General features: G+C 31.7%; 1 long non-coding RNA gene and 1 pseudogene across 1 annotated transcript; both read right to left on the reverse strand.

Annotated features, from left to right (window-relative positions):
• Positions 1-5,402: 5,402 nt before the first annotated feature.
• On the reverse strand, positions 5,403-8,178 carry LOC100787439 (aspartic proteinase A1-like; annotated as a pseudogene).
• A 16-nt stretch (positions 8,179-8,194) lies between these two features.
• LOC121172697 (uncharacterized) lies at positions 8,195-10,028 on the reverse strand. Its single transcript, XR_005888012.1, has 4 exons — positions 9,925-10,028; positions 9,784-9,831; positions 9,068-9,433; positions 8,195-8,946 (listed from the first exon to the last, which is right to left on the reverse strand). It is a non-coding gene; the product is annotated as an uncharacterized lncRNA (long non-coding RNA).
• Positions 10,029-16,269: the final 6,241 nt, after the last annotated feature.

The raw sequence follows: 16,269 nt of genomic DNA on the forward strand, positions 1-16,269 counted from the left end.
TCTTTGAGTGCGCTGGCCTGAATTAATACTTGGATTTGGAATTATTTTGGTGTAAGGGAAGGAGGAGAGAGGTTAAGAGTTTGGGTTAGGTGGATAAGAGGGGCATTCAAGAAGGGATTCATTGTTTTGTATCATACTTTGCTAGACTTTGAAAAAGTGAACATGGGAGGTTTTAGGGGCAAGGTGAATGGGGTGGGTTCAACCACCAATGTGGTTCAAGTTTAGTATCTCTCGTTTTTTTTTTTCATCAGTTTTTTATGGAAGGTGTTTTGTTTTTATAATGGTAATATAAACATTTAAGGTTGACAAATTACAATTATATAGCCTGAGGAAAAAGTATTGGTCAACAAGTGTGGGGTTTCGTTAGAAGTCAAAAGTCGGATATAAAGATTCATAGTTTTGCCCTGTTCGATGCCAAGTAAGTTATTGGTTTGCTTGCCTTATCCTAAGTTATATTGCTATTTTTTTCCATAAGTCTTTTGTTGATACCGACATAGTTAGAGTTACAAATACATATACTGTCGTGGTTGATTTCCGTTAATAATCAGTTAGAGAGTAGGTGATTATTTGACCATAGGAATAAATTGATCTCTATCTATAAATGTTTTATTTTTATATTCCTATATTGCAAATCTATAATTAAGAAACTTCACAACATGGTCCTGCAAAAGTGCCTATGAATTGATGTTGGATTGGGGATGATATTTCCGGTGGATATTTGGCAGCTTTAAAAACTAAAGGGTTCAACATATACGAAACTCATTGAAAGCTGAGTACTTGAAGAATTTGGATTGGCCAATACATTGTGAAATTAACAACATTTCCATTTTTTCTTTTTTCTTTTTTATGAACAACACCTTTTGCATTTCAATCATTTGTCATGATAATTTATTCATGAAAAAGTGCAACGTACTTTAATAAGTTGTTGAAAACTTTTATGAATTTTCAAGCTTTATTGGCCGTTCCCAAAATATTTATCCCCCAAAGTACCAACTGTCACCTTACTCCACGCTTACTTCTAGAAGCAATGTGGATTGGTTAATCCAGAAACAACCCTTGTAATGGGTGGTTATTATCTCCCAAGTAAAGCAATCATGATAATTTTCAGAGTGACACATAGTAATAAAATGAAGTACAATCAGTTTTCCTTTTCAGGTTCCACCCCTAAATACCATCAATTTTGTTTTTGTTTTTCAGTTTGAAGCTAAGAATCATCATATGGCATGAGATAATTGGATGAATGTATCTGATTTCGCTTTACTAATCAATTATGGTAAAAAAGTGTCATTTCAAAAGCAATAAAAAATCATTGCAAGGTGGGTGTGGCATTGACATTCATTAAACTTGTTTCAATTTCACAAAATTGATTACGAGCGACGTTAATAGGATATTTATTTTATTATTAGATATATTAATATGAGAGTTTAATTAAGCAGGCAGTATTATTAAAGTTGGGGGGGTGGTGTGAGATAGAAGCTAAAGGGGGAGAGAGTACTTAAAAAGTGCTTAGAGGTTGAAAGTGCAAATCAGAGAAACTAAGCAGGTGGGGATAGGAGGTTGGAAGAGGGGTTAGGAGTGAGAAGTATGGATTTTTGTGTTACTTATTTACGCAGCAAGCAAAAGCATAAAGCCAATTAAATTCGCTACAGTTACCCAATAACTGTCCACAGAGTGGATTTTTCTGTCAAATAGCATCAGCTACTTGGAACCGTGCAACTTTCTTAAATGGACTATTTATAAGGTGAACAGTTCTTCAATCAAAAAATTATATGAAATTCTATTTATGCATTTTTATCATTAATATTCCTAAACTAGTATAGGAGTAAAAAAACTAATGTTAAAACGCGTCTCAATACCAGCATTAGATTCATCCAAGTAAAATTATATTCAAATATCTTAATTAAAATTTTAAGTTCGATTCTTATATTAAAAAAATAATTAAAAAGAAGAACACCAATTAAAGTGTTCGACCAATTTTTTTTAAAGATAATTTATCAGCAAAAATGATAAATATTTTGCAACTATAACAATTTGGCCTAATGATTTAAACTAAATAATAAAATAAAAGTTTTTACTTCTTAATTATGAAAAAATAACCATCCAACATATAAATTAAATGATGTGGGATCGTTTTAATTTAACTAATAATTTCAAATTTAACTCTTGGATAAACAATTAAGTTGAATACTTAGAAGTAAAACTTTATTACTCATATTTATTTTAATCAAATAATTTACTTGACTCAAATAATATTATCACGTAAAAGGATATGTTATTTATATAAAAAAAATTAGAGTTGTTAAAATTAGTGAACCGATTAGAACCAGGTCAATATTTAGGCTAGTTTGTACAATGTTGGTCTTAAAATTCAAATAAGTTAAAATAATGAAAAAAAGAAGATGCGCTAATTTTGTCCAAACAAAATTTGCCGAAGCTGGACCACTTTCCAGGCTTTGGCTCGTGCATTTTTCACAGCTCTATAAAAAAACTATGAGAAATAAAATTCACTTTAATAATTTTGACATCTTAAAAAAAACACAAGAAAGAATGAAATGCGAATGACGTGGTTGAGAAGAAATGAAGAATGGTTTTAGTGTGGAAAGATGCTTGGATCACACGCAAGTCACGTGGTCCTATTTTCTTTTTGGTTTGTATGAAAAGGGTTTTGGCGTAGGGCCATTTCTGAACACGTGTGAATTAGAACAACACGTTTTATATATGAGGACACCAACGTCCCATGTCTTTGCTGCAACGCCGATAATCTACTCTCTATATACTCCTTTTTAGTTTCATAATAATTCTTCTTTGTAATTTATATTTCATATGGAAATATAAATATCAAAAATAAAATTGAATTCAAAGTAATATTATCTTCTGAGTTTTCAAAATATTAGACTAAAATAACACTATTTAAAATGATAATTATTTCAAAACGGAAATTGTATAATTAAGAAGCTTGAATAAAAAATAATTTAAAAGAAGTTAAATTTATATTTCACATTAATAAGAAAAAAGGAGAATAAAATAAAAGGAAGAAACATCTTCTAGCCTTTCAAAAGTCACCATGGACCTTAGTTTAAGTCGATTTGAGCAAACTCATTTGAAATAGCTTTTGATACAAACAATCATTCATTTTGAATTAAATAACTTTTCGGGAACAATATTTTCAGGAATAAAATCTTAAGAATTTCTAATTTTTTTTATTGATATTCAACTTTCATAAGAATATTATCTTTACAACCAATTATTATCACATAAAATAGTTTAATAATTTTACATTTAATTATTAGGGAAAAGTTTCACTCTTACATAATGAGAAAAATTATTCATTTTTCTTTATAAACTAACATTTTTCAAATCTTTTATACTTAAAAAAAATTCTATTAAAGAATGAGAAAATTTTATTTCCATTCACTTTTCTTATAAAAGACTTTTGTACCAAATATCACCAAAAAGACAAAACTTCTTCAAATCCAAAACATTTATAAAAAAAAAAAAAAACCAAACTCCTTTTCACTTAAATCCCATTACATAACTTTAACTGGAAAAAAGAAAAGAGTGATTCAAATATACAAAAACTGAAGAGAAATGTAGATAATGGGGGCATTGTTTTGATTTGAAGTTTGAACATTGTTGCTTTGTTTGTGAGACTCAAAAAAGGCCAAAAAGAAGAAGAAAAAGTGTGGCACTTTGCTCTCATCCAATGATGGACTTGGTTAGCCAACAAAAATATAAATAAATGTGTAGGAGAAGAATAGAATGACGTTTCATATATGTTTGCTTTGACGTTCCGTTATGATATGTGTGGTGGTGCCAAGTGCTGTTATTAAACAAGATCGATCGATCGAAACCAAAGGAAAAAAGGTTTATCCTTTTGTCCCTTCTTCGATGACCATGGACCTTAAATTGCTTCAAAGTGGTAATTCTGTCTCTCTCTTTCTCACAAAGTAAAGTGGAATGATTCAAATGAGTATGAATAATAATATATCACCCTGCCTTCATTGCTTTCTCTATTCCTTTTAAAGAGAAAATGGGCCTTTGCAAACTATGCGGCACCTGAAGCATAACGTCACTTGTTGCAAGTTTGTTACCACGTCACTCTTCTCTCATATATTAGCATGAGGACATTGGAAATTCTAGAATCAAGCAATATTAGCTTTATCTATTTTTTTAATAAAAAATATTTAAAATTGTAAATTTGAATAATCATCTTACTACGGAACGCATGAATGAATTAATGTAGGATTGTTTTAGCTTAAATGATTTCGAATTTAAGTTTTAGATACATAATTTCTTTAAATATTTGGAGAAAAAATTATCACTATAATAATAGTCATATTTAACTTTAGAAAAAAATCAATACTTTTTTTAGGAAAAAAAAAAGTTTAAGTGCTTTAAATCTTTAAAAGACATTGGCTCACCTAAACTTTACTGGTTCTCCAGCAGATTTGCATAAACAGGTAGCTTATATGAAAACAATATTTATTACAAAAAAACTATATTATAAAAGCAATATGTGTGCAAGTCTATAACCAATTATGTTATTCCACACAACTAATGTTGTCTTAATGTATTATTTCCTTCACCTCAACTTTTTCCTCACTCAGATCTCTACTTTCATCTTCTCTCTGTCCTTCCAATAGTTCAGCATCTTTCTGGGATCCAACAACATAGAAAATTATCGTAGACACTCTTAAGTTATTTGATGTCCAAGTGTGACTAGCCAATTATATTCGATCTCTAATTACATGTTCTCATTGCTTTTCGAAAGTTGAACGATTTTTGTCTACACAACGAAAGAGCGTTGTCCTTGAGCCTCGCGATCGTAAAATATTCGGTCACCTAGTGTGACAAAGTGGAAAACCTCCATGAAAAAAAAAAAAACAATGACGCATGATAAGCATTATCTATTGTCCAAGCTTAAGTGATAACTTGATTATATTCAGGTTGCAATTTGTGTAAATGTTAGGAAGTTATTTGTTGTGCAGTTATTAGAGATACAGTTTCCACAAAATGGAGTTTAGTTTAGTTACAACTTATAACCATCTATTGAGTTCTTATCACCCTCTCCCATTTTCTCTTTTAATTTCTTCGGTTATCTAAGAATAAGGCTATCTTTTTACCCTAACTCCCCTACATGAAAAAAAATCTCAAAATCAGATTATTTCAATCCGATTAAAACAACCTTTCTAGCTAAAGTCACCAACCATGATCTCTAGCACATGAACAGAATAAATACCATTGAAGCAACAAGCTTTTATTTTATAATGTCTTGATTACATAATATATACGACAATAGCAAGTGAATTTACAAACGTTTATCACAAGTTTAAAGTTTGTTATAGTGTCTGGCTAAGGCACAATATGCCCCAATGTATTGGACAAGACTGTACTTTATAATGTAAATAATACATTACCCCCACTTTGCTATTTATCATATTTTAGGGAAATAAATCACCAACCGTCTCTTCCCAAGCAAGCAACTAATTTAAAATGCATATAACAGTCTTATGCTGATTCAGCAAATCCAACTTTCTTATTGCCATAAAAGAACACTGTATGATAGCGACCCATGAAAATATCCCCCAAAATCCTGTATTTTAGAAGCAACATTCATAAGGTGACAGATTAATATAGGCATAAATATGTAAAAAATTTGAAGGAACATTGGTGCATCCCATAAAAACTATATTTCTATCTCAAAACTACTACCAAAAAGTTGGCCCTTTTCAGTGTATGTAACATGCATGTCTTGTGAGACTAGAACAGTCATAAAGACGAGATTCTTCAAATTGTTATTAAGATGACAGACTAGTTAAGGGGTAAAACTACAATAAGTCATTAAATCAGATAGTAGCCAGAAGATATTACAAGTAAAAGCTAAAACAGAAAACCGTACCATAAAGGTCCACGAGGAGGAGCAATGTCTAAAGCTATAAATCCCCTAATGCATTGTGCTGTGGCTCCTTTTCCCACTTTAAGAATATACTGGTTCATGTAACAAGCATTCATTAAAAAAAAATTGTGCTACATAAGTAAGGCTTAACACTAGGAAGTTAAGATAGGACAGTAGAAAAGACTTGAATATGGAGGGTGTGATTTTTGGAGGCTAGGGAAAGATAAATTAAATACAACATGCCTTGTTAGCAAGTTACTAGTATCTCTCGATAAAAACTAATTGAGACACTACGGCGAACCAGGAAATAAAATTTCAATTAGATGCCACATGCTACACCTTGGAAGTGATTATTCCTGCTCTGGGGAAAGCTCAAACACTTTTCCCCCTATGGTGAATGAAACATTAGGCATTTCAGATAAAGTACTGCATTCAACAACTGATTCTCCATTTGGACTGGGAAGCATATCACAGAGCTGTAAATGCAATAGAGATTACACAATATGAGATTCTTGAAAGGACATTGATTATTTTCCAGAAACATGAATACGATGAATGATTTACCGCATTGGCATAGTCTAAGATTTGATCTTCTGTCTCATTTAATCGTAGAGGATTTTTTATCCATACCACAGCCATCTCACAAGCTGTGCATCCGGCATCATTCCAACTATAAGATGTCTTCTCTATGGTTTTATCAACCACACTCTGGATGCCCATACTAAAAATTATACGAGAGTTTATGACTATTTTATTTTAACACAACACAATTGATCATCCAAGTACATTTATCAGAACACAACAGATTGATCAAATCATACCTTACACCTTTTGTACCATCAAAAGTACATAATTTGAGAGCAGACCTGTTGTGGCAAAGCCTGTGAAATAGTAGGAAAATTAGAAGTTGTTGAAAGTAGAAAATATGTGGATGGAATGGATATAAAACTTAATAATAATACCTCATTTATCAGCTTATCCAATATGGTTTTTCCATATTGAGCAACCACTGCTTTGCATTCTTGGTTCACTACACCAACAGCTCCAATTGCATGATTGATTTGAGCAATGGCACCCTAAAATATGCAACGGTTTAAAGTTGAATTAATTTCACATCTCATTACATCAGTTGCTGGATATATATATATATATATATATATATCAATGAGATAACTATTTATTCCAAAAAATTACGTTTGATTTTGATTAATGCATTAAAAGGAATTTCTTTTCATACCGTTGGGCCAGCTAACAAAGAGGTTCCAGAATCATCAATCGCGGAGCACTTGGAAGCACAAAATTCTGAAAAATGAAAGCATACATCTTATATGATTTATCAATAATTAAGGCTAAACCAGTAATTAGCAAAGAATAGTTTTCATTCTCAAAAATGAAAAACTAGTATAAATTGAAATGTCCCCACTTTCAAGAATATTATTAACTATATATGTTCATATGTCATGGATACCGGTTGTTTTGCGATCAATTAGTACATCTCCTATTTCAGTCTGCAATTTGAAAGGGAAAATAGTTAGTAAAAAAAAAATACCTGTAACATATGTCACTGCAAAACATTATTGAAGTTTCATTATGGATTACCTGCCAATAGCCTTTATGAGTAACTGGAACATATGTGTGCTCACCCTAGTAATGATCTGAATCAACTCCGCCAAATACAATTTGTCCGCCTTGCTTCTCGTCAGTATTGCGGTTTAACCAGAATGAAAATACCGGTTGTGCAAGAAGATGTTGATTGAGCATATTATACCTATGACAACCAGCAATAAAAAAACAAAGCAATTTTTTCAATTTAGAAACCGGTTGTGCAAGAAGATGTTGATTGAGCATATTATACCTATGACAACCATCAATAAAAAAAACAAAGCAATTTTTCAATTTAGAAATAGAGATAATAATGAGTCTACTTAGATGATAAGGTGTTGCAATTGAGTTGTTGAATATGATAGTTGAAAATTTCATATGTATGCTTCAAATTTTAGTTAAATTCTCCATCACATAACAGAAAGCATCCATGAAATTACCAGATAGGAGAAACCTTCCCAACAGATATGCTCTCTAGTTGCTTCAATAAAATCCTACAGCCAAGTAGATTAAAATAAAGAGACTCATGAAACAGTACTAAATTGAAGAATAACACAGAAGTGTTCATTTAGCAAAATTTACCTGGTCAAGACAATCAAGTCTCCAACCTTGACATAGTCCTGGCTAAAGAAACCTGAAATTTGCCCAGTTCCATAACGGATTTCAGCTGATGACCCTGCAAAAAAAAAAATTAAAAGAAATGTTTCAAAACATCATCATGCGGACATGCGAAGTAAACAGATCAATAACCGATCTAAGAATTTGATGAGCAGTAGTATGTCAAAATCTATTTGGAAGAAAATACGGATTGAACCATGGTAAGCATCAGGTTTTGCTTAGTTAAAGTAAAATTGATATTTTATCTAATATCTTTTGCCATTACATGCAAAAGAAATTCACAGGTAGCTAGTAACTTTTTATATTTGTAAATGTACATTGTTATTTCTCCACAAATTTTCATTGCAATTAATAATGTACCTTGATGCTGAAAAATAAAAGAGTATGATTTTCTTTTAATTTCCCAGATGTATTAGAAGACAATCCTGCTAAAGATATGGTTGGACACTAAATGTGCCCTCTATGGTAAAGAAGAGTATATGAACCTAGTAGTACAAAAATGAATGGATGTCTAAAGTTTGTATTTTCTTTTCTTTCTTTCTATTTCTTAGATAAATATGATCATTTATTATGAAGTCTAAATTTGACCGCATTTAAGAAGACCATTAATTAATGATTAGTAATCCTCTTGATAACTTTTAGTCTTTGTTTAATAATTAAATAAAATGAACAAAGGATAAGCAAGAAAAAAGGCATGGGGTAAATTTTGAAGAGGAAATTTCGGAGAAGTAAGTTCCATGGACCAACTACCAAGAATGAGGAATTGTGCCATTTTTATTCTGAGTGCTAGATTGGCTTGACTTGTATCTTGAGTGCAAATAGCAAGCAACCTGCACACAACATGGAATCATAGTTTTTATTCTTTTCACCCATTTTAATGAAAAACTAACAAATTTTGTGGAAAGCTTTCAGCAAATATATATAAACAAGGAGAAAATTTTGAAGACTTACTGAAAAGTAACACTTGGAGGAAGGCACCCAAAGATTGGAACTTCCAGTGTCAAATATTACAGTAAATTTCTGAGGAGTACCAATACCAATCTCCCCCAAAATACTGAGCATTCATGTAGTTCTTTAACCGAATAATACTTGTGTCATCAGAATTTTCATAGCCACCAAAAGGCCTGGCCTCTCAATGTTGCTTCTTCTGAATCAATATTTCTTTTGAGCGTTTTTCTTTGATCAAATTTGTTCTTTTCCAACCCAACTCTAATTATCCCATTACTAGGCCCCGAGAGAACCACATGGAGGAGAAGTAACAGGAGAAGCGCGGCCAAACAATATTGTTAAATAAATAACTATCCCATTCTCATTCCCCTGAATTCAAAACTCTTGGCTATTAGATAGAAACCACAAGACATGTAAGAAAATTCGAGTATTTCACAATTCCTAGTAACTAAATAAATTTGTTAAAATAACATAAAAATTGAAAAATTTCTCAAAAGGTCAACATATTTAGTTAAATAAGTCTTTTTTTTTAGAAGAGTTAAACAAGTCTTTTAAAAAACTTAGTATATGTTGATAATATTTGGACAAATAAATTTCAGAATTTAATCTTAATCTTATCCCCAAGTCCAAAATCCTTTGGACTGATAATTTTGTCCGATGAGAAAAGATTCTCATTATACTTAAGCCTTCACTTAATAAACAACAATCTAAACACTTACATCAACTTATGTATTTCAACTTCCTTCCTCTACTTTTAGGTGAAGCCACTGCAACGGGACGTAATTATTTCATTACATGTAGTTAGTTTCGTGATATATAATTACAATAAAATGAAAGGAAGAAGAAGTTGAGTCACCCACCTGAGCTGAACAGTGTCACAGCGACGAGAGTAAACAGAGTAATGTGGAAAGAATAGCACGTAACATACATTCACACAACCAGAAAATACGTTCATATTCTATCTTCCTTCTTCCCACCATCAACTACCATTCAAATTCACATGTGGAGTTACAGGCCCAACTACCATTTAGCCTTGCTTTCAGTGTGAATGCTCATGGATGCCTCGGACACTCTTTCTACTTTTCAACTCAAGGCCTTTTTTAGGTCCATCAATCTAGGCCTTCTATAAGTTGCGGCCTGGTCAGGTCACTGATCACCTGAGGGCTTTGCTAGGTGCACCTGCATATTGCTTGTGCACCCAGCATTAAAACAAAATTCCAAAAATACCCTTAAGTGTTTTTTATTTTTATAGATTACATAATTCATATAACTCATACGAATTACATGAGTCATACAAATTAACTCATACAGATTACGTAATCAGTATGAGTCATACAGATTACGTAATCTGTATAAGTCATACGGATTATGTAATTCGTATGACTCATACGAATCACATAATCCATATGAGTTATGGATAACATGATCCGTAAGTGTTTTTTTAATTTTTTAATAAATTAATTTTTTTAATAGAAAATATTTTTTATTTATAAAAGATATACAAATTAAATAATTCGTATGAGTTATATCCAAATTAATTGTCACAAAATTTATTATTTAAATATACATGCGCCTTAAATATACATTAGAAAATTTTAGTGTTATATATAACAACATTGTTTATTTTATAACATAATTGAGCTATTAGCTCAGTTTGTTGGAGTGTTGTGCTAATAGCTTGAAAGTAGGGGTGGGTAAACGAGTCTAGGTCCACGGACTGACTCGTGGGAACCGCAGTCCGCGTGGGTAACGGACCAATTTTTATAAACGGTCCATGGTTATGTCATATTTTTGGGTTCGTCCCGCTTAACCCATGAACTATGCAGATTTGGCCTACGGGGTCCGCGGGTTGCCCGCATTAGGATTTTATTGCTTTAAATATGAAATCATTTGTTGTTAGAGATGTTTAAGTTTCAGATTTTAGATTTATTGCTTGGATTTTCTTTTGTTAAGACATTATTTATTTTATCGATGTAATTGACTAATTGTTAAGATTTTATTTACATTTATATTGAACTTAATTTGATTGAGTTGCATTTTTATTGAAATTGAAATTCTTTTAAAATTAGGTTCGCGGATCGATCCGTTTGACCCGCGGGGTGGGGGCGAACCAATTTATTTGGTCCGTGTAAGAATGCGAGGCGGGCTGGCCCGATCTGCTGCCAATGCGAGCTTATGTGGGTGGGCCTTATGCGGGGCGGACCGGCCTGCTTACCCACCCCTACTCGAAAGTCACAGGTTCGACTCCTGCTTGGACCATTAATTTTAAATTAATTCGTAAAACATATTTTTGAAAGAAAAATTAAAAAAACTTACACATGAGGCTTACAGATTAGTTGATCCGTATCCTTTTTACGAAAGGGTAAAATGGGAAAATGGTAAAATTGCTGGGTGCACGTAGCAATGCCCTCCTCACTTTAGTCATAGGGCAGTCCATTTGGTCCGCCATAATGGTCCTAGGGGATTTTCTTCCTGCATCCATCATTTTTCCAATACACCTAGCCATGAGAGGAAAAAACCAAAAATATCCTTACCCTGCATTTACAAATACCCTTATAAAATTTATTATGTAAACTTATATGTGTATTAAATATACATTACAAATTTTATTGTTATATATAACGACATTATTTTTTTTTAACATAATTGACATATTAACTCAGTTGGTTAGAATGTCATGCTAATAACACGAAAGTCACAAGTTTGAGACTCGCATAGACCAACGGATTGTCAATCCGTATGAGTCCATACAAATTGACAATCTGTATAAGCTATACGTAAGGATAATGTTGAAACTATAAAAAATATGTTGGGTGTAAAAGGAAAATGATTGATCCAAGAAGAAAATCCTTAGTACTAACGAGTTTTAGCCCACCTAATGAAAGGGCCTAAAAGTCCCCAACCCACATAGTCTCACTTAATCCCACTTAATATGAGATCAGGTCTAGGATTAACCCATGGATCATGTTATTTTAAAAATATTTTTTTCAACTATAAAAAGATATAGTTTTAACTTGGTCATGGTCTATTTTTGGCCAGCTTTAGTTAGAGCATTTTTGATTGACGTGTTTGTTTACTGGCTTCATATAATTCAGAAAGCACTAGTTTTCTTGAAGCTTCTTGTTCATATGTCTCATTAAAAGGTGTTATTTGATAATGTCTTTCTAGCATACTTCCTGCTAATCCGAGCAAGCATTCAAATATTTGCCCTACATTCATTCGTGAAGGTACCCCTAGTGGATTGAAGACCATATCAATGGGTCTTCCATCTTGCAAATAAGGCATATCTTGTCTAGACAAAATTTTTGAAACGATACCTCTATTTCGGTGTCTCCTAACCACTTTATCTCCTACTTTAATTTCACATTTTTGTAAAATATATATACGAATTGTTTCTGGATCATAACTGGACCCCCCTTTTTTTGGATCCATCTCACTTCAATAACTCTACCCCTACCACTTGTAGGTAGTAGACAAGTTTCCTTTAAGGTGAATACCTGAATGCCAAGTATAACTCGTAATAATCTATCTTCTGGGGAATACGAGGATTCTTTTACCATTTGAGGTGTTAATTTACCCACTAAAATATGACCTGTTTCTATCCACGACCTAAGGATCACAATTCCATTTTTGTCTAAATTTCTGAGCAAATGGGCTTATAGATATGAAATTTTATTAGTGATTTAGTCAAAGGAATTTTCTAGTGGTCTGAGTAATGGTTATTTTTTGCAAATATCAATGAGGACATTGTCGATTGACCTTATCCCAAACATTTAGTCAACTTGGGTTGTGACATTTTTGGTCAATCGAGACCAAGACAATCTCCAGTTGACCTTGGTAGGAGTTATTTTTAGTTGATCTCAACCAATGCTATTTTCAACTAATCTTGACCAAATACTATTTTTAGTTGACTTTGTTTGGGTCTATTTTCAATAGTCCTCAGTTGGCACTATTTTCAATTGATGTTAGTTAAGATTATTTTTTAGCTATCTTAATTGCGATTATTTTTATCCGATGTCGACCTCCGCCTAATATGTGAAACTATTAAAACTTAAGGCTTATGTAGCCCACAAGGCTTTGTGGGCCTTGGACCCAAGTGGACCTAATCCAAGCACTGTGGGTCGGGGCAAATTGATAGCTCTGTTTCTTCCACTTAAAAAGGCTAATCTAAATGTAATTTTATATTTTGGTTGGTGTAGGAAGCATACTTGGAATGGAGAAAGTAACGGCCTAAAATAGTAAAACTGGCCCCACCAATCGTACATGTAACATTACAGCCATTAGCCACGGTGAATGCATGCGTTATAGTAAACTTGATTTTTTTTTTCCTGAATTTTATAGTAAACTTGATAGTAACACGAATATATTATAAAACAATTTATATAGTATATTAAATGATAAATTAGCGAGTAATAACAAGTCACGTTTTTCAAAATTATCAACATATTAATATTAAATGTCATGTTTTAAATATTTTTTAAAAAAATATTTGTTACCTAACATGTTTTTCATATTGCATAATGAAATAAAATTGAAACGCATGCACCGATATTCAGTAATCAGTATTCCAATTGGCGGCCAAATAAAAAGTAAGCAATGTACAAAAAGTAATAAATGTAAACGCATAATAATGGTTTTTGGTACTAACCATGGATTCAGTTTGGTTGTTTTTATATTTCTGGTTTCATAATGTTGTTGATTGTATTTTATCAACGGAGTAGCCAACAGTTTGAAATGTTTCTTCTTTCTGAAACAAAGTAAGATCGTAATAAATTATTTTAAAAATCAGACTAAATCTCATAAAAAATCTAACTACCAAAGTGTGTGATCCTCAACAAAAATCATTATTTATGAAGAAACTGATATAAAAACGAAAAAATATATATAAAATGCATTCTCCAACTCCGAAAACGTACCGGATTAGAAGGTTAATATAATCCAAATTAACAATCCAATTGGAAGTTCACAGACCCTATACAATTAATTGAATTCCTTACTTGATGAAGCAAAAGCAACAATGTTTCATGCAGTTAGCGTGAAAAATAAAACTTTAATTGAACGATCATGGAGGGCTCGTGCAGCAGAGAATTATAATCTTTGGTCACTCATGATGATTACAGAAAATTTTGTAGAGCAATATGATTCTGCTTTTTTTGCTGGGTAACATATGAGTCAGAAGCACGGGAATAGTCAATTAGGCTGAGTATTCATGAATCATAGCTAATATATTACTTACTTGAGCTTTTAAATTGGCAGTGAAGGCATGCAGAAAATAAATGATGAAGCCCACAAGGCTACGGCCAAAACCATCAGAACTTCCCCACACAAGTGCTAACATATCAGTTACAAACTCAACTCAAAAGCTACACATTTCAGCTACCTTTTTACTTTACTGCCGTGGGTGGAGTACGTTGCTACTGTTAGGCGTTGGCCTTAAGATACAATAAGGCATTAAAATTGAGTTTCAAGAGTGACCAAAGGAAAGGAAAAAGTACTTATCAATCAACACAAGTATGCAAAAATATGCTTCAATAATATTAGTTTTACCAAAGCCTTATAGTTAGAAAAATAATATAAATTTAATAAACGACGTGCTTGAAAAAAAATGAGATGAATATATGTTTATAAATTATAATTATTATTTGGTATGTAGTATTATAATTGAGGCGGCACAGGCCGTTATGATAAAAAGAAATGTCAAATCACCAGACGTTGATTACTGGTCAAGAAAAAACTAAAAAACCTTCAAGGAGTTGTGTTTTATTTAGGTGGATACAGTTCATTAAATTTTAAAGCTACTAGCTAGCTATCAGTGATGAAACTTGAAGAGTATTGATTAAACGTGAACAATCGGAAAAGTTCTCCTTGGCATGCATTCGCCGCCAACAGAACTACAGAAGGTTTGATTATAAGAATTAATTAAGTTCGCATTGTTTAGACTTTTAACATGGTCACTAGGTCAGGACTCAGGACGGATTAAAGATTACCATACCAACGTTCCTTCATCTTATTTGTTATTTCGTAGAATCATGATTATTTAACCTACATTAAGCTTAGACTAGGCCAAACATTCTCTAAGAAACAAATTTTTATAAAAGCCTATTTGATTAAAATAACAAGGTTGTGTTAGGAATTATAGTATAGAGTTATTAGAAGATATTTATATAGTTAGTTATAAAGAAGGGATGAACATGAAGCACATATGGAGCTTTGAGCCCCTATCCACCCTCACTTGGCCTTTGTCATACGTTTCTTTTTCTAATCCATGCTCCCAATTTCAACGCAGATTTTAATTTAAGTATAATCATAGAAGACGCAACCACAAGAGAAAACTGGAGCCTGTCTAGACCGACTAAGGTGGTAACATTTTCACAACAATTTTTAATTCTTTCTTCGTTATTTTATTTCATTTCTTTTTCTTATCTTTATCTCTCTTGTGTGTGTATAAATTATAAAGTTTTATTGTATAAATGTCATTGCTTATATTAAAATTAAACAAAAGTAAAATACACGATCCTTCACATTATCATTCATCACATATTAATAATTTGAGACCCAGAGGAAGAAGAAAAGTGCCCAAAAAATTATGAATTTTAATTTGTTAGATTCAGAAAATCATGTATTAATTCATGCAGTCACCAATATTGAAATCTTTATATTAACATCGGACGGTTCAAATTATATTATCAATAACAAAGCAACAAAAAAAAACACTTAAAACATGAATTGGTAAATTTTTATTCAACAATTTCAATTTATATGATTGCAACTTTGAAATTGTTAAATAAAAATTGACCATTTCGCTTTCTCTACTACCCAAAAATAAAAAATAAAAATTGATCAATTCATATTTGAAATGTGGTTTTGTTGTTATTTTGTTGATAATTTTTTTAAACCGTTTTATTATAAAAAAGAACTGCGAAGTTTGGTAATTGGATCAATTCTATTTCTGAAAATGATGAGATTAGACGGAATGGACTTTATGAGCTTTTATTATATATATTCCATATTTATTTTGCATCTCAAAGTATAAAACTTATTGACTTTTGTCCCTTTTCGTTTCATCCCCTTCTGCCAATTTAAACATAATCCTAGGAAATATAAATATAGTTTACTTTCTTTTATTTTACAAATGATTATAAAGTATTATCTTATTTTTATTTTATTTTATATTTTAAAAAATAGTTGATAAAATAGTTAAATCA

This window comes from Glycine max, chromosome 13 (assembly GCF_000004515.6).
Source record: "Glycine max cultivar Williams 82 chromosome 13, Glycine_max_v4.0, whole genome shotgun sequence".
In the NCBI taxonomy this organism is placed as follows: Eukaryota; Viridiplantae; Streptophyta; class Magnoliopsida; order Fabales; family Fabaceae; genus Glycine; species Glycine max.